This window comes from Setaria italica, chromosome II (genome assembly GCF_000263155.2).
Source record: "Setaria italica strain Yugu1 chromosome II, Setaria_italica_v2.0, whole genome shotgun sequence".
Classification (NCBI taxonomy): domain Eukaryota; kingdom Viridiplantae; phylum Streptophyta; class Magnoliopsida; order Poales; family Poaceae; genus Setaria; species Setaria italica.
This window is the reverse complement of record NC_028451.1, coordinates 21,729,481-21,754,526: the sequence shown is the minus strand read 5'-3', so window position 1 is coordinate 21,754,526 and position 25,046 is coordinate 21,729,481.

Below are 25,046 nucleotides of genomic sequence, written 5' to 3'. Positions count from 1 at the left end.
TTTTGCCAAGCGGGAAATCGGAGATGACTGTGATGTTGTGCTCTTGGAAGTAATGGCGCAGCTTCCAGGAGGTGAGCAGAATAGCGTATAAGAGCTTTTGTATCGGTGAATACCGAGCTTTGGAGTCCGAGAGTACTTCACTGACAAAGTAGACAGGTCGTTGGACCTTGTAAGCGTGGCCCGGTTCAGACCGTTCGACTACTATTGCCGTGCTGATGACATGAGTAGTAGCGGAGATGTATAGGAGCAAGTCTTCGTTCGGAGAGGGAGCGGTGAGTACAGGAGGTTTTGACAAAAAGTCTTTGAGTTGTGTTAATGCCTCATCTGCCTCTTCTGTCCATTTAAACTTGTCCTGGCATTTGAGAAGCTTGAAGAAGGGTAGTGCCCGTTCTCCAAGTCTCGAGATGAACTGGTTGAGAGCGGCCATGCAGCCTGTGAGTTTTTGCACATCTTTAATGCTAGCTGGTGCCTGCATATTTGTGATGGCAGATATTTTCTCCGGGTTAGCCTCAATGCCGCGATGGCTAATGATGAACCCAAGTAATTTGTCAGAAGGTACTCCAAAGATGCACTTAGTAGGATTGAGTTTCCATCGGAAAGCGCGGAGACTAGAGAAAGTTTCCTGTAAGTCAGCAATGAGTTCCTCCTGGTTTCTTGTTTTGACGACGACGTCGTCGACATAAGCTTCGACATTGCCATGAGGTTGCTTTTCAAAGCACATCTGTGTGGCCCTTTGATAAGTTGCTCCTGCATTTTTTAGTCCGAAGGATATTGTTTTGTAGCAGAAGGCTCCAAAGGGCGTGATGAACGCTGTTTTAGCTTGATCTTCTTCTTTGAGGCTTATCTGGTGATAGCCGGAGTAGCAGTTGAGAAAACATAGCAAAGCGCACCCAGCAGTGGAGTCGACCACTTGATCGATCCTGGGTAGCCCGAAAGGATCTTTCGGGCAGTGTTTGTTGAGGTCAGTGTAGTCAACACACATTCTCCATTCGTTGTTTCTCTTACGAACAAGCACAGGATTGGCGAGCCAGTCAGGATGAAAGACTTCTTTGATGGATCCTACCGCGAGTAGCTTGGCTAACTCTTTTTTGATTGCTTCTCGTCTGTCCTGAGCGAAACGGCGTAGCCGTTGCCATTTTTGAGTAGCTTTGGGATCGACGTTGAGAGAATGCTCGATCAATTCCTTGGGCACACCTGGCATGTCAGCCGGCTTCCAAGCGAAGATATCATGGTTAGCCCGAAGGAAACTGACGAGCGCGAATTACTATTTAGGATCTAGCCCTGTTCCGATCAGGGCTGTCTTGGAAGGATCACCGATCTGGAGGTTGACTGATTTGAAGTCTTGCTCACTGGTGGGTTTCACTTTTGTGGACCCCGACTTGTTTTCCGGGATCTCTAGTTCGATTGGGTGGAGTTTCTTGGAAGCTGTGAAGACTTGCTGCATGGGACTAGGAGATTGAGTAGTCGCGGCAATTTCCACGGCTTCGGTGTCGCACTCGTAGGATCTCCGGAGATCTCCTCGTAGCGTGAGCTCCCCTTTGGGGCCTAGCATTTTGAGTACCAGGTAGACATAATGTGGTATGGCCATGAACTTGGCGAGTGCTGGCCATCCGAGTATGGCATGATAAGGTGTCTCAAAGTCGGCAACCTCAAATCTGATGTACTTGGTGCGGTAATGGTCCTTAGTTCCGAAGGTGACCGGAAGGACAACTTGTCCTAGTAGTATAGCCGCGTTTTCGGGCATGATGCCGTAGAAAGGTGAATCTGTTGGGGTAAGCATTTCAATGACGTCGAGGCACATCTTCCTTAATGTCTTGGCGAAGATAACGTTGAGGCCGCTTCCGCCGTCGATGAGTACTTTGGTTAACTTTGAACCTGCCACAACTGGATCCAGGACTAGTGGGAAACGGCCTGGTTCTGAAAAAATTTGTCCATTGATCTTTTCTGCTGAAAGAAATTGGAACTTCTGACCATTTTAACGGTGTGGGGTCCGTTGGCTCAATGGCCATGATCTCCCTGAGTACGAGTTTGTTAGCTCGCTTGGATGCAGTGCCTGGGATACCGCCGAATATGATGTTGACGGTTTTTGAAGCTGTCTGGAAATCGCCGTCTTCCTCTACGTCGTTGCGGGCTTTATTTTTACCCTTATCTTTGTTTTTGGCATACTCTTCAGGAGTTGGTGGTGCGGGTAAGTCTTGCATGACTCGGCGCATGCTGTAGCAATCTATCGCCGAGTGCTTACTAGTCGGATGCCATGGGCACTGCTTTTTGAGTAGCTCTGTGAAGGTTGGCCCTTCATCATTTCTGCGGTGCCCCTTTTTTCCAGAGCTGGTCATGGCGGCAACGGTGTTGTCGGGCTTCCTTTTGCGATTGTGGTTACTCGGATAGGAGTTCCGAGCATCGTTATGCCGAGTTCTATCTGATTCATTGTTGTGGTTGTTGTCACGTCCTCGGTTATGGTGGGAACCGAACCGTTCTCGCTCTTTGTCTTCTTCATCAGCCCATTGTTGCACCATGACTTTGAGTTCTTTGACATCAGCCGGTCGTCGGCGACCAAAATCTTGGTATGTTCGTCGATTATAGAGTCCATTTTGGAAGCACTCAATGACGTCTGTTTCGGAGATGTCAACTATGGTAGCCTTCTTTTCGAAGAACCGTCGCAGATAGTCACATAAGGTCTCGCCTTCTTTTTGCTTGATTTGTCTTAAATCGATCTTATTGCCTGGCCTAGGCATGGAGCCGGTGAAGTTGTTGGTGAAAGCCTTTGTCAAGTCTGCCCAAGAATCAATGGACTTGGGTTTTAATGACTCGAGCCAGGTCAGTGGTGCGGGTTCCATGCATATGGGGAAATGAATGACTTTGGTGTCATTATTTCCCCCGGCTTTTGGACGGCTAGCGAGTAGTAGCGTAGCCATTGAATTGGGTCTTGCTTGCCGTCGTACTTGGTGATTCCGGTTGGCTTGAACTTATCGGGTAATTTTGTTTTCATTACCCGGTTTGTGAAAGCAGGAAAATGGTTGTAGCTGTCGACTTCCCGTTCACGCCGACTGTTGAGAATTTCTTGCAAATCACTGAAGTTGGATATTTCGTTGTTCTTCCGAGTAGGGCAGATGCTTTTAACCGAGTTGGTGCAGCTGACCTCACCAATATCTTTATGTCGCGCAGGAGCTTTATGCTTGCTTGGACCTTGGCTGTGTTGCCAAGGTTGGTTGACTGCATCATCGTTTCGTGGGGTGGTGTTTTTGTCTGCAGCCCCCCTACTGCCTTCTTGATGAGATGTGATACGAGGAACAGACAGGATTGGTGATTCTTTGTCGAGTAGCTTGTAAGATTGCTCCGCGAGTTGTGCGATCAGTTCGTTGCCGCGCTGCACGAGTTGGGTTGTGGCTGCGTTGTCCCTATCCTGAGGCATCAACATAGTTAAAAGGTTTATTGAGGCGATGGCCGCGAGTGGAGTATTGTGCTCCTGAGCCTGTACTGCGTTGATGGCCCTTTCAAGATTCGTAATGGGGATACTTGTAGCCATCAACTGTCATCGCTCGGTTCGAGTAGCATTGTGTGCTCTTCTGTGGTTGTGCTGCTCGGAAGTTTCACCGTGAGGGGCGTCAGCACTAGATTCATCTTCGGAGATGTTGTCGATTTGTGCTAATCGCCTGGGGGTTCTGTCCTGGCTAGTACCCGGGTTGTTATTCTGAGTAATAACAAGTATTTCCCTATCCGGGTAGTAGCTTTCAGAGCTTGATGTTGCAATTTTTGTGTAACTCTCGTCACGGTTGAGTGGAACACGTTCTTGATATGGTAAGTTGTTATATGGGCGACTAGCCGCGAGTCGTAGTCACGGTCGAGAAGAGGTGGTCGCAATCCCGGCCAGTGGACGAATCTGCCTTGTGCTGTCAAAGTTATTACCAACCCTTGGGCTGGACCAGATAAAGGTATCTCTGGTGAGTAGGATGAGTCGAAGTCAACATCTTCATCATGCCCGAGTTCGACTAGGGTTCGAGCAAGAAAACCTTGGTGGACTTTGGTTGCGTTGCGGAGTCCGTGTGGGAACCGCTTTGAAGTCGAAACTGATTTGGATGCTGATTGGGGCCGTCGAATCCGAAGTGAGTCTGACCCTGAGTCCAGGGGTCGGTTGAGCCCGACCCTTTGGAGGAGTAGCTTCGCCTCGCCCGACCCCGTGTAAAGCTCGACCTCGCCCGACCCTGAGTCCTAGGGTTGGGGGTGCCCGACCCCTGAGCGGAAGGTTGGAGTAGTCTGAGGCGAAGTCGAATCTGACGTGTAGTCGAACTCGAACTCGTTATCTTTGAAATCTTGATTTTTTTTGGTCAGATTTTCTGGTTTCTTCTCCTGAGTGTTGACGATCTGGCGCCATTATGATCCCGAGCCTTCGGCGACGCAAAACCAGGATCCAAAAATGAAGGTGGCGCCGGCTTCGATGAAGAACACGAGCCTGATGATGACCTTCGCCATTGAGTTTGTGCTGAGAAACTCGACGAAAGCCCCTACCTGGCGCGCCAGCTGTCGGTGTTTTAGACCGGCAACCCGCCTAGGGGGTACCCTAGGTGGTCTTTTATGTGGTAAGGGTCGTCGAGAATCAAGGAATCAATGGTGACGCAAGGAACACGATTTAGACAGGTTCGGGCCGCTAGATCGCGTAATACCCTACGTCCTGTGTGTTGGTTTGTATTGATGTATGTTCTGGTCTAGCGGATGATCTGTTGAGGGGGGTCCCTGCCTAGCCTTATATACATGGGAGGGCAGGGTTACAAGTCTGAGTCCTAGTCGGGTACTATTACAGAGTTCTACTCGGTATTGGCCCGAGTAGTTTTCCATAAACATACAAGACTAATCCGAGAAGGATACGCCCATCTTTGTTCTGATCTTGTCCGAGTACGTCCCTTGGTGGGCCGTCCAAGGCCTACTCGTGGACCTAGGGTGTATGCCCGAAATCCGGGGCTTTCCTTCGATCGGGGTGGAAGCAAACGAGTCTTCGGCATGTTCTGCTTCGGCTCCTGCAGTCGGCAGCTCGGCTACCACTTCGTCTTCTGGCACCAGGTGCAGCTCGTAGGTGCCGTCGGCGAGATTTAGTTCTACACGAAAATGCAATGCAGGTGTTAAACACTTAGACGGTTATTTGAACAACACTTGCAAGCTTAAGCTCCGAAACTTGTGACAAAACTTCAGGAAAGGTGTGAAATCCTAAGCTTCTGTTGATAGAGAACAAGGTAAAAGAGTCAGATCGGGAAAAACTTATGATCTGACCCTTAAACCTAAGGAATAACTGTACCGGGATCCTCAGACTTATCACGGAGAAGTCCCAAAATTTTACACAGATACACTTGGTCAAAAGAAAAGGATACAGCCGAGCCCTCAAGCGAGACGGACAAGGGTCGAGCGAAACAGAGAAGGTCGAGCGAGACGGAAAGGGGTCGGGCGAACTGGACAGGGGTCGGCAGCTTACCTATGGGCCTACTGGTGAAGTCTTGGGGTCGGGAAGGAACAGACTCAGGCGGAAAGATTTAAGGCGCTAAGGCTTGGGCGGCGGCGAGGTCCGGCGGTGCTCCGGCGGTGGTGGCGCTTCTTGCCAACAACAAGTCAGCTCTAGCACTGTGCGGAGGGCACAAGCGGCTGGTGGGTTATGAAGGCGGGTGTTGAGTGGAGAGGGGGAAGTTCCTCAAGAGCTTATGCGGCAACGCTTGAGCATGAAACAGAGGAAGTTGCGACAAAGCAATGATGGCAAAGGGAACTCCGGTAGGGGCTCTGGTACTCCCTTTTATAGCTACGCGGAAGAGAAGGAGTCCGGGCAGCGCGAGGATAAGGTAGAAGAGGATGGAGTGCTCTGCCGTGGTGGCGATTGGGCGACACCTCCATTGGCCGGCAAAGTGGAGCTTCAGGGACAGGGTCTTCGGTCATTGGGCACTAGAGACAGAGCTTATGCAGGCGCGGTTTTGCTGGAAGGAAGGATTGGTGAGGGCAAGCGCGGGTCTGGTCGCGTCAAGCGTGCGGCAGGAAGTAAGGAAGGGGCACTACAGGCGAGGTGATCGGGCGAGCGGCGACACGAGCAGGCGCAGACCAGCGGCTTTGCCGAGGCACGCTACTGGCGAGGCGGGAAAATGAGTTGTCACTGCCGGAGCTGTGGTTGGCGAAGGCGGCATCGTCGTGGGGCGCGCGCGTGGGCAGCGCAACTGAGGGGCGACGGAAAAGCTGGAAGGCGTTGGGACACGCGGCCGGGGATCTGGGTGAGGAGATGAGCGCGGGAGGCGAGGCGGACAGGTGCGGCAGTGGCCAATGCTTGGTCGCAGTGACAACAGGGCGCCTGACGTGGCCGGCGAGGTTGTGGCGAGATGAGATGAGGTGGAAAGTTTGCAGGGTGCTTCTGCGCGCGATTGGGAAGGAGGCGCGCTGATCCATCTTGTCACGACCGGCGACTGGGCGAAGCGATGCTCATCGGGGAGGCTGAGACACGCGGCGGCGGGACTCTGAAGCAGGGCGCACGCTTGCTCTAGTGCGTTTGACCCGAGAGATTCGTGAGATCCGTTCCTGGGTCCACCATCCAGTCTCTGGCTCTCCCAATGCTCCAAAGTTCAAGAGAAACTAGTTTCGGGACTTGGAGAAAAACTGAGGTCTGCTTGGCATCAAGGGTCGGGATTGAGTCGAACGGCAGATTTGGGAACTTGTCTCAAGACTAAGCTCGGCTAATTAAACCTAAGTCGTTACACAAAGAAGGTGTGGCGGAAGGTGGAATGAGCATCTTCATCCAGTTCTCTAGGATGGGATGCCGAGTGGTAAACACGACGGAGAAGAGTTCCGCTCGTCGGACTCAAAATGGTGAGCCCTTCGCCGAAAGGTAAAATCGGTAGTTATCTCATATTTCCCTTTCAAAATTTTGATTTCCCCATCATTTGATTTGTCCAAATGCATATTTGATTTTTCCAACCCACATTTGCATGCTGGAATTTTTCTAGCAATTTTTCCTATTTCATAAAAAATTCTGAAAATAATTTTTAGGTTTAAATTTCTTTGAAAAATCTTTTGATCATTTATAGAGCAAACTTTAGCCGAGGCGCCAAGGTATGACATAATGTAGCCATTGGGAAGCCACCAGCTAAAGCCGACAACAATTGGGCCCGACAAGGGGTAGGCCGATCCGTTGGTTCTACCGAACCAGCCCAACGGTCGTTGGGGTCCACTTGCCACCAACGGCTAGTAGCCGTTGAGCCTCGGCCACCCCCGGCTACCTGGATCCTTTTCTCTATAAATAGGACCCGAGAGGGGGTGATCTTCATCCATTACTCACATTTCATCCATTCACTCCCTCTCCTCTCTTTGCTCTTGAGTCTTCTTGGAAGTTTTGCTCAAAGTTGAGTGCAAGCAATATCTCTATCTCTCTCTTGATTTCTTTGCTGCAAGATTGGCTAAGCATTGGATGAGAAATGTTCGGGTAAGAGTTTCATTCGATTACACTAACATAACCTATTCTGAGTTGCTCTAGAATTTCCTTTGTCTTCGATGGCAAGCATGAAGCGGATTGCTGGTGCGTTCAAGAGGATAACGGGTTCAAGCTCGTCCCGTTCTCAATGAACTATGAAGAAGAGCAAGCTGAACTGCAAGTCGAAGCTATGGTTGTGGATGCAAGTGATGCCCCCTACCTTGACTTGCAAGGAGATCGAGAGAAGCAAGCCTACGCTATCCTCAAGGACTGGGCCTTCGGTCACTCCAAGGCCTATGACCCGAAACCTCTGGAGAAAATAGGTATGGATATCGACTTTGCCTCTATTTGGTCTACTATTGGGTGGGATGAGTTTTTGTCAGTTAAGGAGCTTGGTTCTTGGCTCTTCACCATCCAGCTTCTTTGCACTCTTCGGGAGGTTACAGATGGTGTTTCTTTCCGACTCTTCGGGAAGGAATACCATTTTACTTGAAACTTGTGGGTAGCAAAAAGCATGATCCATGTCTAGGTTATTGTGAGATATGATATGGTAGAATAGAGCTGCTATGATCTTGTTCTACATGATGCTCGATGTCCAGAGTTTATTTTGAAAAGGCTAAAATGATAAGTTCCCCAATGATGAGAAATTCCTATCCAAGGCCATATGTTGATCCTATTACATAGCCTCCACATATGCAGCTTGTTCTCTCTTTGAGCGTTGTCAAATTCTTGTGACCCTCGGTGAGAAACTTCTCAGACTCCCATGATCAAGATCATGTACACGCCACCACCATATGCTAAACTTCTACACCGGAAGTTAGCAATCATCATTTCATCCATCCAAAGAAGAAAGCCACATGTTAGACTACCACACAAAGGCGGTTGCAAGAGGGGCCACTAGGGTTCGGCTGAACCCTTGGATCGACCAAATTGCCTCTGGCTTCCCTCGTGATCTGCTTCCACATGGCAACTAGTGGTGACTCCACTACGTCGGTTATGGGATATTCCCTGAAGATCCCCTGCCAGAATAGCCTCATGGAGCCTAGAAATATGAGGACAGGGGCTCCATTCAAGGACACACACAACTAGTGAATCACACTCTCCCTCTCAGTTTCCAAGTTAGTGGAGTTAGGCTAGAGAAGATCTACTTCAGGTTCCAGGTCACCTTGGAGTCTAGGGTGTGGCTCTTGTATCATTTATTCCTAGGTTGACTTTATTCTATTCAAAGTATACATCTTCTTTATATAGTGTTGTGTTTTGTTCTCATATGCATGAGTTAGATACATACCCTTGCCATGTTGATGTGCTAGGCTTATATGCTCGTATGCTAGTCGTATACCCTAGTTATCATGGTATAGGCTTATATACATCCATGTATGCCTTGAGACTATGCTACATGTTATACTTTGCGTGCATATATATCTTGTATAGCTTAGTTGATCGATCCTACGACATCGGTTCAATGGCGTGCATATATAATAGCCTAGAGTGTTGTTAACAATGCAAGCATGGTGCTTGGATTGCTTAGCCTCATTGGATATGAGTTTGCCCCACGGGTTGCTAGGGGTAGGTCACAGGTGGTGAGAACCCTGTTGGTCCTTCGTAATCCCCCACATTCACGTATATTGTAGAAGTTTGGAAATTAGCAGTAATTGTATTGGGCGGAACTAGTACGGGTACTATCTTCCCGTGTGTGCTTGGGTGCATAGGCCTGAGTTTTATACATTGTGTATGTATGTTATGCTAGTATGATCTGTGCAATATATGGGAAGTACATATGAACCTAGAGCTAACGCTTAGTCCTTCTCCCTAGCTTAGTTATCTTGAGATGATCCAGTGTGTGTCACACTATCTATCTTACCCCTGCCTTGAGTATTGTCTCTATCCATCTATTGTATACTCATATGCATAGTAAACTCTTTTTACCTACCCGCCTTCCTTTGGGAAATACGATACCCTTGGGAATACTCTTGGTTGAAATGCTACAACGGTATATGTTGGAGGTATGCCCTAGAGGCAATCATAGAGATGATGATATTCCATTTGTATCCATGATTTGTATATTGTGTTCATTGAATATCCATTAAAGGCTACTTGAATTGATTTGCAATTATGTGAATTGTATGTGAAACTCTTTACTTGTATGGTTATTCTAAAGTTGTCCCTAGTCGGAGTTCATGTGAGGACACACATGAATATTAGACTAGCACATGTATTAGTTGATGACTATGTTTCACAAGTCATGGACATGGAGATGTTGAACTAATAATGTGGACACATGTGGAGACATGTGTTAGGACTGACCCAACATGAGAAGTAGTTCTCTCTTTAAACAACATATACGCTTTGTCCTTAGACCTGAGATTGTCGCATGTATTCTAGATGTGGATCGACCTACTTAGGGGCTATCAAACGCTACGCCGTAACAGGGTAGTTATAAAGGTAGTTTTCGGGTTTGTCAAGAAGCATGCTATGAGACATGGTCAATCAAGATGGGATTTGCCCCTCTCTGATTGAGAGTGATATCTCTGGGCCCCTCGAGTGATCGGATCCGAAAATGCATGGCCATGCTACGTACGGTTAAGAGTTAACCTACAAAGGGATTCCGAATCACAAGATCGAGAAAGAGCAGTCGGCTTGAAGCTAGACCAAATATCGTGAGGCAAAGGGAATAGCATGTATATTATGTTGTGATGGTTCGTCTGATATGATCTTCGTGTGCGTATAGGAGTTGGCACATCTTGCTAGAGGCCGCTACCGACTATTGGGCCGAGTAGGAGTACTCGGGCCATGTCTATACGTATCCGAACCCATAGGGTCACACACTTAAGGGGCTGGAAGCCCAATTCGGATCTGATCCGAGTTGGATTAGGTTTAGGAGTACTAATGGGCCTCGGATCTAGAGGCCCGTCAGGAACCCCTATAAATAGAGGGGTGGGGGCGCCCTAGGGTTTACACCTTTTTGGCGAAACACACTTGCCGCGCCTCCCACGCCCTCGCCTGTTGCAACTCGCGGATCTAGCAATCCAGCTTGCGACGCTTCCTCCCTGCACGTGTGGATACCTTGGAGGTGTTGCGCCTGCAGCACTTGGACGAGCCACGACGAGCCGACGACGAGCCGCGGCACCGGAGGCGATCTTGCTGCACGTGGACGAGCTGCTGAGGAGCTGCTGGACGTGATCGACTACGTACAACTACGTGATCGTCTTCACTGCACCGACGCATATCTACATCTTCCGCACCAGTAGTGCGTCGAGTGGTAATCCCGTGATCCTTATACGGCAGTTCTTCCTGGTTATACGCGGTAGAAATTTTTAATTTGCGCTAGCGTAGCCTACCTCGTAACCCAACAGTGGTATCAAGAGCCGTAGCTGCTTAGTTTTGGATTCGGGATGTGTGCATATGGAGATATGCGAGTTCTCTGTTTGATCTATGTCCTGATTTCGTACCCTTGCTGCAATGGTAGTGTAACGACATACTCCTACCGGTCGGTTTCCGCCATCGGAGTTAAGTGATACACGTAAATCCAGTTGCAGTGAGGGAAGATCAATATGATTGGTCAAATTGAGATCCAGGGTCATATGCCAGGCGCATTAGATGTGCAATGGTAGATGGGATCTACTGCCGGGGTCGGGATTTTGCCGTATGCGCATGCTTCGGTAAATCAGCCGTAACTTTTCGGTACGATCTCGGATCGGGGCGATTTCTATACGAAAATTGATCTACAGAAAAAGTTACACATGAAATTCAACCGCTTCGCCGTTTTCGGCGAAATTAGATTTCCCAAATTCGGCTTAGAAGATGGAGTTTCGGGCCTCCGAAGTTTAGAACGTTAGGACGCCTAACTCTATTTTGCAGGATGTATGCATGTATCTTTGTGATCAGTATGGCCCCCTTGTGTATGTGATGCATGTGTGTAATTAATTCGTGACCTGCGTGTCGCGCGTACGGCAACACGGCAGGAGCCATATGTGTTGTCACTTTATTGTATTTAATGGTCTGCGTACCAATCTGTGATGATCCAAGCAACTATGTAATCTTCATTACTAGATTCCTTACTAGCTATTAGGCGTAATAGCATGCTCTAATTCTTGGAGGACTCATCACCAGGAGGATGGCGCACATGGAACATGGAGATGGAGATCACCATGGTGAACAGGTTCTATGGAGATGGAGATCACCATATGAAAACAAGCCATACTGTGTCACAAGCTGTGTGAATGCTATTCTGTTTATGTTTTACTTTCTGCATGCTATGATGTTAGAAGTAGAACGATCCCTCGCAAATTTTAAGTTAGTATGCCCTCCCAACTAAAACTTGCACCGTCCCATGTCTTGTACAATTAGTGGTGGGTCTATGAAATTAGGGTGCCACTAGTTTTCCTTGACTAGACGGGTTTGTGTCGGACACTTACACGCATAAGGGTTGGTTTGCTTAACAAGGTCATCTTAACGGTTGAGGACCTTGGGGCATAAAGGTTGGGCGCCGAGACATAGAGATGTCACCCAACAACAGGAGTCATATGTGATATGATTAGCAAAAGTTGCTTACCGATCTACCTCGTTTGCTAGAGGTGATGCTAAAGCTCACTAGTAGACTTGTTAGTTGCGGATCCTGAATCACTAAGTTTCAATAGAGAGATATTGATTTTAGTGGGAGTAGATTCTGTTAAAATAGTTTAATGTAATTTGCTCTATCATGGATACGTTTGTCTTAGTGTATTTTGCATTACTTTGTTGTAGATTAAATGGCACCTAGCAGCACTACACCGTTTGCTTTGCGTTCGGTCCTTGAGAAGGACAAGTTGAATGGAACAAACTACTCGGATTGGATCCGTAACCTGAGAATTGTTCTCAGGGCTGAGAAAAAGGAAGATGTTCTAGACAACCCACTACCAGAAGAACCTGCTGATGATGCACCCGCTGCTGCTAAGAATGCTTACAAGAAAGCATGTGATGCTAACCTTGAAGTAAGCTGCCTTATGCTTGCTTGCATGGAACCCGAGCTGCAGATGCAGTTCGAAACAAACCATGAGGCGCACGATATGATCGTGGCGCTTAGAGACATGTTCCAAACACAGGCCAGGACTGAAAGGTTCAATGTGTCTAAGGCCTTTGTTGAGAGCAAGCTAGCAGAAGGCGCAGCAGTAGGACCACACGTAATCAAGATGGTTGGTTACACTCAACGGTTGGAGAAGCTAGGCTTCCCACTGGGCCAAGAGTTGGCCACTGATTTCATTCTTTCGTCTCTTCCGCCTAGCTATGGGAACTTCATCTCGAACTACCATATGCATGGGACGGAGAAGGGTCTGAATGAGCTGTGTGGCATGCTTAAAACAGCAGAGGCTGACATCAAGAAAAGCGCTAGTACCAGCCATGTGATGGCGATACAGAACAAGCCCAGCTTTAAGAAGAAGGGCAATTCTTGGAAGAAGAAGGGCAAGGCTGGAACGTCCAAGCCAAACCCACCGCCCAAGGTTAAAGCTGGACCTGGACCTGCTCCAGACAAAGAGTGCTTTTACTGTCATGAACTTGGTCACTGGAAGAGAAACTGCAAGCAGTACCTAGCTTCCTTGAAGAATGGCGGAAGTAAGAGTACTTCTACCTCAGGTACGCTTGTTGTTAATGTTATAGACAACATATTTCTCGCTGATACAATTATTAATTCTTGGGTATTTGATACCGGATCGGTTGCTCATATTTGCAATTCGATGCAGGGAATGATAAGAAGTAGAAGCGTGGAAAGAGGAGAAGTTGATTTCCGCGTGGGCAATAATGCAAGAGTTGCTGCTTTGACCGTCGGGACGATGCAACTCCACCTCCCGTCAGGATTTATTATGGAGTTGAATAATTGTTATTTTGTTCCTAGTTTAAGTCGAAACATTTTATCTCCTTCATGTTTGATGAAGGATGGTTATTCATTTGCGAGTGAAAACAATGGTTGTGTGATCTCTAAGAATAATATGTTTATAGCTTTTGCACCCATTGTGAATGGATTATTTGTTTTAAATCTTGATGGTTCACCTGTGTGTAATGTAAGTGCTAAAAGGCCTCGGCCTAATGATTTGAGTCCTACCTACTTGTGGCATTGTCGTTTGGGTCATATAAGTGAAAAGCGCATGAAGAAGCTCCATTCTGATGGACTTCTAACTTCGTTTGATTTTGAATCATACGAGACATGTGAGGCTTGTTTGCTAGGCAAGATGACCAAGACGCCTTTCACAGGATTTCCTGAGAGAGCAGTAGACTTGTTGGAACTCGTACATAGTGATGTATGCGGACCAATGAGCACGACGGCTAGAGGAGGATTCCAATACTTCATAACTTTCACTGATGATTTTAGTAGATATGGCTATGTCTACTTGATGAGGCACAAGTCTGAAACCTTTGAAAAGTTCAAGGAATTTCAGAATGAAGTTGAAAATCAGCGTGGCAAGAAAATTAAAGCCTTACGATCTGATCGTGGAGGCGAGTATTTGAGCCACGAGTTTAGCAATCATCTAAAGAGTTGCGGAATTGTTCCACAACTTACGCCGCCTGGAACACCTCAGAGAAACGGTGTGTCCGAGCGACGTAATCGAACTTTGTTAGACATGGTTCGATCAATGATGAGCCAGTCGGACCTACCGTTGTCATTTTGGGGATACGCTCTAGAAACAGCAGCTTTCACACTTAATAGGGTACCATCTAAATCCGTAGTTAAGACACCATATGAGATATGGACTGGAAAGGTTCCTAGTTTGTCTTTTCTAAAGATTTGGGGATGTGAAGTGTTTGTCAAGCGACTTCAGTCGGACAAGATCACACCCAAGTCGGATAAGTGCATTTTCGTGGGATATCCAAAGGAAACTTTGGGATATTATTTCTACAACCGATCAGAAGGCAAAGTGTTTGTCGCTCGGAACGGGGTTTTCTTAGAGAAAGAGTTTCTCAAAGGAGAAAAGAGTGGAAAGACAGTGCATCTTGAAGAAGTTCAAGATGAGCCAATCGGGCATGAATCAATGAGTAATGCTAACGTAGCAGAACAAGTTGAGATACCCATGGCAAGAGAAGCACCGCCACAACCACGAAGGTCGGCAAGGCTCCGCGAAATGCGGGAAATATTATTGTTGGACAATGATGAGCCTGCGACATATGCAGAAGCAATGATGGACCCAGACTCCGAAAAATGGCAGAGTGCCATGCAATCCGAAATAGAGTCCATGGGAGACAATCAAGTTTGGAACTTGGTTGACCCGCCTGATGGTGTTAAAGCCATAGAGTGCAAGTGGATCTATAAGAAGAAAAAGGACATGGATGGAAATGTTCACATCTATAAAGCACGACTTGTCGCAAAAGGTTTTCGACAAGTTCAAGGAGTTGACTACGACGAGACCTTCTCGCCCGTAGTGATGCTTAAGTCCATTCGGATTATTCTAGCTATAGTTGCATATTTCGATTATGAGATATGGCAGATGGATGTCAAGACAGCTTTCCTGAATGGAAACCTAGCTGAGGACGTGTATATGATACAGCCTGAGGGTTTTGTCGATCCGAAAAATGCTGGAAAGGTATGCAAGCTTCAGAGATCCATTTATGGATTGAAGCAAGCATCTAGGAGTTGGAACATTCGTTTTGATGAAGTGGTCAAAGGGTTTGACTTCACCAAGAACGAAGAAGAGTCTTGTGTTTACAAGAAGGTTAGTGGGAGCTCTGTAGTATTTCTAATCTTATATGTGGATGACATATTACTGATTGGAAATAACATTCCTATGCTTGAGTCCGTAAAGACTTCACTGAAAAATAGTTTTTTGATGAAGGACTTAGGGGAAGCGGCATATATTCTGGGCATTAAGATCTATAGAGATAGGTCGAGAAGGCTTATAGGTTTATGCCAAGATACTTACATTGACAAAGTGTTGAAGCGGTTCAGCATGGAAGAGGCAAAGAAAGGGTTCTTGCCTATGTCACATGGCATACATCTCAGCAAGACTCAGTGTCCTTCGACTACTGATGAGCGGGATCGCATGAGTAGAGTGCCATATGCCTCGGCTATTGGATCTATCATGTATGCAATGATAAGTACTCGCCCAGATGTTTCATATGCGCTAAGTATGACAAGCAGACACCAATCTGATCCAGGTGAGAGTCACTGGACAGCGGTGAAAAACATTCTTAAGTACTTGAGAAGGACTAAAGATATGTTCCTCGTCTATGGAGGTCAGGAGGAGCTCGTTGTAACAGGTTACACCGATGCTAGTTTCCAAACCGACAGAGATGATTCAAAGTCACAATCAGGATTTGTGTTCACGCTAAATGGTGGTGCTGTTAGTTGGAAGAGTTCCAAGCAGGAGACGGTGGCCGATTCTACGACAGAAGCCGAGTACATCGCGGCTTCGGAAGCCACGAAGGAAGGTGTTTGGATAAGGAATTTCCTCATTGAGCTTGGTGTGTTCCCGAATGCGTCCAGCCCATTGAATCTCTACTGTGATAACAATGGGGCTATTGCGCAAGCAAAGGAGCCAAGGAACCACCAGAAGAACAAACACGTAATGCGGCGATTTCATCTCATTCGAGACTTCGTTAACCGGGGTGAGATCAAGATATGCAAAATACACACGGATCTGAACATTTCTGATCCGTTGACAAAACCACTCCCGCAGGCTAAGCATGATGCGCATGTAAGAGCTATGGGTATTAGGTACCTTCTAGATTGACTCTAGTGCAAGTGGGAGACTGTTGGAGGTATGCCCTAGAGGCAATCATAGAGATGATGATATTCCATTTGTATCCATGATTTGTATATTGTGTTCATTGAATATCCATTAAAGGCTACTTGAATTGATTTGCAATTATGTGAATTGTATGTGAAACTCTTTACTTGTATGGTTATTCTAAAGTTGTCCCTAGTCAGAGTTCATGTGAGGACACACATGAATATTAGACTAGCACATGTATTAGTTGATGACTATGTTTCACAAGTCATGGACATGGAGATGTTGAACTAATAATGTGGACACATGTGGAGACATGTGTTAGGACTGACCCAACATGAGAAGTAGTTCTCTCTTTAAACAACATATACGCTTTGTCCTTAGACCTGAGATTGTCGCATGTATTCTAGATGTGGATCGACCTACTTAGGGGCTATCAAACGCTACGCCGTAACAGGGTAGTTATAAAGGTAGTTTTCGGGTTTGTCAAGAAGCATGCTATGAGACATGGTCAATCAAGATGGGATTTGCCCCTCTCTGATTGAGAGTGATATCTCTGGGCCCCTCGAGTGATCGGATCCGAAAATGCATGGCCATGCTACGTACAGTTAAGAGTTAACCTACAAAGGGATTCCGAATCACAGGATCGAGAAAGAGCGGTCGGCTTGAAGCTAGACCAAATATCGTGAGGCAAAGGGAATAGCATGTATATTATGTTGTGATGGTTCGTCTGATATGATCTTCGTGTGCGTATAGGAGTTGGCACGTCTTGCTAGAGGCCGCTACCGACTATTGGGCCGAGTAGGAGTACTCGGGCCATGTCTATACGTATCCGAACCCATAGGGTCACACACTTAAGGGGCTGGAAGCCCAATTCGAATCTGATCCGAGTTGGATTAGGTTTAGGAGTACTAATGGGCCTCGGAGCCAGAGGCCCGTCAGGAACCCCTATAAATAGAGGGGTGGGGGCGCCCTAGGGTTTACACCTTTTTGGCGAAACACACTTGCCGTGCCTCCCACGCCCTCGCCTGTTGCAACTCGCGGATCTAGCAATCCAGCTTGCGACACTTCCTCCCTGCACGTGTGGATACCTTGGAGGTGTTGCGCCTGCAGCACTTGGACGAGCCATCGACGAGCCGCCGACGAGCCACGACGAGCCGACGACGAGCCGCGGCACCGGAGGCGATCTTGCTGCACGTGGACGAGCTGCTGAGGAGCTGCTGGACGTGATCGACTACGTACGACTACGTGATCGTCTTCACTGCACCGACGCATATCTACATCTTCCGCACCAGTAGTGCGTCGAGTGGTAATCCCGTGATCCTTATACGGCAGTTCTTCCTGGTTATACGCGGTAGAAATTTTTGATTTGCGCTAGCGTAGCCTACCTCGTAACCCAACAGTAAGAACAATTATAACAAGTACTGAATTTACTAGATGAAGATGAAGGTTTCCAACTCAATCTCAATAAGGTGAGGTTCCGAAGACAGGAAGACGGGCGGCTGATCCAGCACGCGCGCTTACAAGCAAGTAGCGAGAGCTAAACTTGATGTAAACAAAACCCAATCTTTCTGTGGTGGCTCTAATCCTTAGTAATACCTAGGAGGATGACCAGGCGGTGTTGGGGTCGTTCTCCAACCCTAGGACATGTCCCTAATGGACCCAACTTGATACACGGCCTATTGGGCCAAAATATGGCGACGCAGCACCTCTGGACAGAGAACCTCTCGGTAGTATTTCGGTGATTGCGGCCTCCTCAAAATAGATATGGATATAAGTCCTGATCCATATGAAAATAGACTTCATAAGGATTCCAATAAGTACTTAAACGCACAACGGAGTCCGGATGAGGTCGTGGCGGCCGTTGCAAGTTGGGGTAGAGCTGCAGTCCGAATCCAGCACCAAAACATGTTGGATTGGATCTCTTTCTTTCCTTGGGCCAAAAGTGATGTGGTGGCCTTGTGGAGGACGTTGGGAATACTTGGACTTGGCCCCCAATCTAGTTCTTTGGTCCTCCATACCTTCCATGTGTGTTTAACACTATTTTGATCCACGTATGTATTTCTGAAATTGACAACGAACACACATTATGGTGCAACATCAATTCATCAAATGTATCAAATACAATCATGGTAAAGATTTGTTTCACCTATGAATCAAAAGTTACTAATGTGGTTGTATCCAAGCAGGTTATGTCCTCATCATTCTCCCCTTCTTGGCTGTAGGTCGTCCTCGACTTGCTCGAATGGCATTCTAAGGTGCTTACTTTGATGTTGGAGGACGGAGCGATGGCCATGCTGCATGGCCACAACCGGTAATGCTCCCGTTCTTTGGTCTTACCCTGTTGCATATGGGAACAACTACAAAAACTTGCAAGACATTATTAGTATTAGTGTAGCCCTCTATATGATCATGGTATTGTTGCCCAAAAGGATATTTCAGAGTAGAGCAAATATAAATTTATGCACCAAATATTCTCCTCTGCTGTCATATTTGCCAATTGCATGAATTAAAACTTGGAAAACCATAATCAAATTTAAGTTTCTCTTTTAGACAATCTAGATTATACAGAATATCAAATTCAATATAACCCAAAGTATTTAAGGAGGACAGCAAATTCAGTTCATCTTGTGCACAAGTAATAGGATGAAAAGGCTTATCTTGAGCACATTTGCATTGTTCCATACCAAAAGTATCACCCTTATTCACTACTTGTGGCATAGGATTTAAAGAATCAACAGCACACAAGTCAACTTTATTGCAAGGAATAGCAAGTAAATCATTTTGTGACAAAGGAAAATCAGCAACGGGTTCCAATTTTTGTTGCTCATCATTGGCATGCCGAGTTGACAAATTTTGGTTATTATAGGTCACATCATTATTACAAGTACTCACAGATAATAGAATCTCCATTTAAGCATTGAGAGCAAGACAATACAATTGAGCAATATGTATGCATGATTTGCTAATTAACAAAGTTCGAATTTCAGAATTGAGCCCTCTCATGAACCTGCTCATAACATCTTCCATGCATTCATCTAATCCACCATATATGATAATGTTGACGCCAGATTTTGACATGTTTTGGATCGGCGTCAAAGAGAGGAAAGGATTGGCTGATGCGGTAGATTTAAAGGTTGCGATTGGGAATCGGTCGATTGGCGCTACAGTTGGGAATCGGTCGATTGGCGCTTCAGTGTTTTGAGCGATTGCAGACGGAGTTGGTGGGGGTCGGCCGATTGGAAGGTTGGAGCGATTGGGCCAATATGGGCTTAAGGTGGGCTAGAAAAAGAAGATAGAGAAAGATTGGCCCGTGGGAGTATGATAACCAACTCCGATACAAGTTGTGTTTGTAAATATTCGTTTTCATTTAAAATTAGAGATAGATCCTAGTCGGTTAGGAAATCAGTTGTAACAGGCTATAAATAGCCATCTTTAGAGATTTGTAAAAGAACACATCAATCAATACAAACAACTTACTTTTGCATCGTACTTTACTTTCCAGTCGGTGACTTCGCCAATACATCTTTTCTTTCACGAGTTCGTACAGGTTGGCGGGGCTGCATCAACACGATCTCCGGCCAATTCTGTAAGTTCCGTTTATCGAGTAATATCTAAGCTTTAACTTCAGGCACATCGCTGTCATTTCATTTAGATTTATTCCCAAGTTATCGATATTTACTAGAATATAGGATTGATCTATTGTTCTAGTTTTATCACTAGTTATCCAGCTTGAGATTTGAACCGTCGGCTTTATTACTATTATTCTTATTTATCATTATACAGCCGATTAGATCTATTTCAAGTGTTGTTTTGCAGCGTTGTTTAGTCTACTCTGGTAGTTTCTTTACAATCGCTGTGTGATTATTGATTGTTCTATAGCCGGTCATCTTTATAGCAAATCGGCCGATTCGCTGACACGCTTTTCGAGATAGATCGGAACTTTAGCCGATCGAAACCCCTGGAATTTAATACATCTCTTTCCTTGTCAATCAACAGGTTAGATTGACTGGCACGCCGCACGAACTGCACCAGGACGATCACCCGAACAGGAGTTAAGCAGATTCTCTCGGGTCGTGTGTCCGACGCTGAAGGTCATCAGCCGATTTTTAGCGCAAACACACTTTTGGCACGCCCAGTGGGACCACTTCAACATCCAACATGTCAAAAGCTGCTAAAATCTCCGAAGACAACATCATCAAGGTGACAAAAGCAAATCTCAAGAATGACCAGAAAGAAGAATTAGAAAGACACCTAGAAGAATACAGGAAGACATGCTTGCAACCTTTCAGTTGTACCAGAAGCGGGGAGACCGTCAAGAAAGCTCCTCTTCCAACTCCCCGCCAGATCACCGTCGCTGAGGACTTGGGCAACAGCCGACACCTACGCAACATGGAGGATACAACACTTCAATTCCTCCACAAGCGCCGCCTCAGCCTGTCCAGATTTCCTCCGCGCAATCACTGCCCTCAAACTCAGTGCCTTGGGGGGCACCAGCGACGGCGGCTGGTTTGGACCAATCAACCGATTATGAAAGCTCTTCGATCCAAGCACCATTCCAATCAGCTATCCAGCCGACAGTCCCACAATATCAACCGGTCTCATCAGAAATTGACAGGGGGGCAGACACTGCGGAAACACTCAGAAGCGCAGCGCCGATGATGCTGTACGATGGGACGACAGATTTACTACGCCACCAACTGTCAACTGCTCAGCTGGTCACGCTGCCGCAAAATCCGCCACACGCTTTGATCCATCACCCGGCCATCCCACCGCCGATCCATCAGCATGTGCCGATCCCTCAACCAGTCGTTCATCAGCAGCAAGTGGATTGGACAGCAAGGATAGCGAAGCTGATTCAAGATCAATTCGGGTTGAAGCCGAAGGTACAGACCTATACATACAAGACGCCATACCCACTTGCCTACGATCTGCTGCCGTTTCCCCATCGGTACAAAGTTCCTGACTTCACCAAGTTTTCGGGGCTAGATGACACCTCAACTGTGGAGCACGTAAATAGATTCATCATCCAGTGCGGGGAGGCCGCCACACAAGATGCTCTGCGTGTATGTTTATTCTCATCATCCCTATCTGGATCGGCCTTCCAGTGGTTCACTACCCTGCCGCCCAATTCCATCATCACATGGGCTGATCTAGAGAAGCAATTCCACAAGTACTTCTACACGGGAGTCCACGAGATGAAGCTTTCAGATCTAACCAGCCTCCGGCAGAGGAGCAACAAACCAGTAACCAATTACGTGCAGAGGTTCAGAGAGGTCAGAAACAAATGCTACACCCTGGTCCTGACTGACGCTCAGCTGGCCGATATCGCCTTCCAAGGTCTCCTGCCACACATCAAAGAAAAGTACGCCTCCCAGGAGTTTGAAAGTTTAAGTCAAATCGTCCACCGATTGGCCGGTTAGGAAGTACGCCCTTTCGATCAATGAAGGAATTTTCAGAAAAAGGTGGCATACTTAGAAGGATCTGAATCAGAGGAGGAGACAGAAATCGGCCTGGCGGAATGGGTAAAAGGAAAAAAGCCAATATCATGCCCGTTCGGGAAGAAAGAGCCAGAAGCGTTCGGTTTTGACACGTCAAAGGCCGACAAAATCTTTGATTTACTTCTCCAAGAGGGGCAGATCAAGCTCTCACCCTACCACACTATTCCATCGGCTGAGCAGCTCAAAAAGATGAAGTATTGCAAGTGGCACAATGCCACGTCCCACGACACAAATGAGTGCAAGATCTTCCGACAGCAAATACAATTGGCCATCGAGCAAGGCAGACTCAAGTTCGAAGTCCCGACAAAGCCAGCAAAGCCAATGAAGATTGATCAGCATCCTTTCCCTACTAATATGGTTGATACAGGGAGAAATACACTGCAAACCAAGGTGCTGATGTCGGAATCGACTAAGAGAAGCGGCGCCATGGACCCCAGAAATCAGGCTACGGTTGATGATGTCAAAGGGACAAGACGGGTCAAAGACGAGGGCGAAGGGTCGGAAAGATCATGCAGACCTATCACTTCCCAATTCTTACTCAACAAATATCAACGGCAACAAGAAAGTTCGAGACACCGTGAAGAGATGATGCGCCGACACGAGGATCACTGGCGATGCCCGTTCTTCATCCACTGTTGGGAGAATAACCTCAGGCTACCTTCAGTCGATAATTGCCTTGAGTGCAGCAGTCCATATCGCGATAATCGCCCATTCAAGAGGTCACGTTCTAGAGATAGAGGATTGGAGCCGATCAGCAAGAACTGGCGTGAACAAGAGGATCGGCGCCTTTCAGTGCGTGATCAGATGGGGGGCAGAGTTGACCGATATGATCGGCCAAGGGGCAGAGCTGAACAGTATAATCGGCCGGGGGGTAGGATTGACCATCACAAGCGGCTGGGGGTAGAGCCAGCGCACACGATCGGCTAGAAGAGATGGCCGATGCTAGGGTGTTAGATGAAAACCCCCTAGGGCGAGAACCAGACTGGAGCAGGTCAAACCGCCGGCCAAACCAATGAACCCCAGGTGGTGCCCTGATGGATTGACCAAATCCCAAAAATAAAGGATCCAACATCTGCGCCAATGGGAACAACAAGAAGAAGAGCAGAGGCAGATGGTGGATAAGAAAGATGATAGGTCTCGAGTCTGACGCCCCAAAAGAAACAACAATGAGGAAGGCGACAATCAGGAATCAGCAGCCGACGTCAGCATGGTGTTCATCTTGCCGATGGAGTTCATGGCTCCCGCCGATCGGGACGACACGACGAGGATGGAAGAGCAGATGGCGCAATTGGCTTTGGAGCCAATGACAACCTCTTGACGCCAGATTTCGACACGAGTAAAATCGGCGTTAGGAGAGGAAGAAATTAGAAGATGCGGCGAGATGCAAAGGCGACGATTGGAAATCGGCCGATTGGTGCTACAGTCAAGGGTCGGTTGGTTGGTGCTACAGTTGAGGATCGGCCGATTAATGCTACAGTCGAGGATCGGCCGATTGACCCTTGGAGTTCTGCCTCGCCCGACCTTAGTTTCCAGGGTCGGAGTAGTTTGAGCCCTGACGTGTGGGTCCTAATCGGTTGTCCCTTGCCGATGAGATGATCGGCCGATTAGGAGGTTGGAATAGTTGGGCCGATGTGGGCCTAAAAAGGATTATGAAGATGAAGAGGGAATCAGCCCATGAAGCGCGTGATAAACGACCTAGTACGAATCGTACTTGTAAATATTCGTTTTCTGTTTAAATTTAGGGATAGAATTCTAGTCGGATAAGAAGTCGTTTGTACGGGGCTATAAATAGCCACCCTTGTAGATCTGTAATCATGATCAACTCAATTCAACAAACTACTATTTCCTCGTACTTACTTTCAAGCAGGCGACTTCGCCAAATACTTTTCTTCTTTTCTCACGAGTTCGTACGGGTTGGCGGGGCTGCATCAACTTGACCTCCGTCCGATCTTGTAAGTTCCGCTTATCGAGTAAATTCTAAGCTTTAACTTCGGGCGCATCGCTGTCGTTTCATTTAGATTTATTCATCAGTTATCGATATTTACTAGAATTCTAGGTTTTACCTGTTGTTCTAGTTTTATCACCAGTTATCCACCTAGGAATCGGCAATTTCGACTTTTCTCATACTTCGTCATTTAATTTACTTATTTTTGCGCATAGCCGATTAGATCTATTCCTAGTGTTGCTACTGTAGCATTGTATAGATTGCTCCAGCAGTTTTTATTAACGCTGCCCGGTAATCGGCTGCTTCATAGCCGATTTCTTTATTACGGCAAATCGGCCGATTTGCTGATAAGCTTTCTTGAGATCGGAACCTTAGCCGATCGCAACCTCTGGGATCTGACACATCTTTTTCCTTGCCAATCAACAGGTCAGATTGGCTGGCACGCCGCACGAACCGCACCAGGGCGATCACCTGAACAGGAGTTAAGCAGATTCTCCCGGGTCGTGTGTCAGACGCTGGGGATTCGGTCAGCCGATTTCTAGTGCCAACACACTTTTGGCACGCCTGGTGGGACCAATACAACCGCCACTATGTTGAAAACTGCTGAAGTCTCCGAAGATAACGTCATTGAAGTGACGGAAGCAGACCTCAGGGACGACCAGAGGAAGAATTAGAGAAGCAGACGGCATACTACCGGAAGACATGTCTGCAGTCTTTCAGTCGCACCAGGAGCGGGGAAACTGTCAAAAAGACTCCGTTTCCAACTCCCCGCCAGATCACAATCACCGAGGACTCGGACAAGATGTCCGAGATGGTTCAACAATCAGTTTATCAAGCCTTCATCGATCAATCCCCGGTGATTTCTAATATGGTATACAATGTCGTCATCAACTCCTTAGCTAGCGGTGTATCTCAAGGGTACCAGGGGCCGGCATATGCTCCGCCAATTACTGCTCCGAACAAGAGTTATCCAAATACACCTTATTCGACTTCTCAGCCGATCCAAATTCCAGTTGGGGGTTCTAGCGCTTCCTCATCATCGATCCCTATGGGGTTTAATGGCACACAATACCTCCAGCCACGTCCCATTCAGTTGTCCTCCGCGCAGTTTCCTCCGTTAAATCCAGCGCCTTGGGGGGCACCATCAGTGACGGCCGCCCCGGATCAACCGGCCAACCATGGAAGTCCTCAACTCCAGGCATCTTTCCAGGCGGCCACTAGACCACTCATGCCGCAGTATCAGCCTGTCGCACTGGAGATGAGCAGGGCGGCAGAATCAACGGAAGTACTTCGGGGTGTTGCGCCACTCATACTATATGACGAAGCGGGGGGTTCATTCAAACAGCCGATCCTGACTACGCAGCCGGCTATGACACATCAGACGCCGCACGCTTTCACTCATCATCAAGTCATCCCGCCGCCAATATACCAGCACGTACCAGTTCCCCAGCTAACGGTACACCAGCAACAGCCGAACT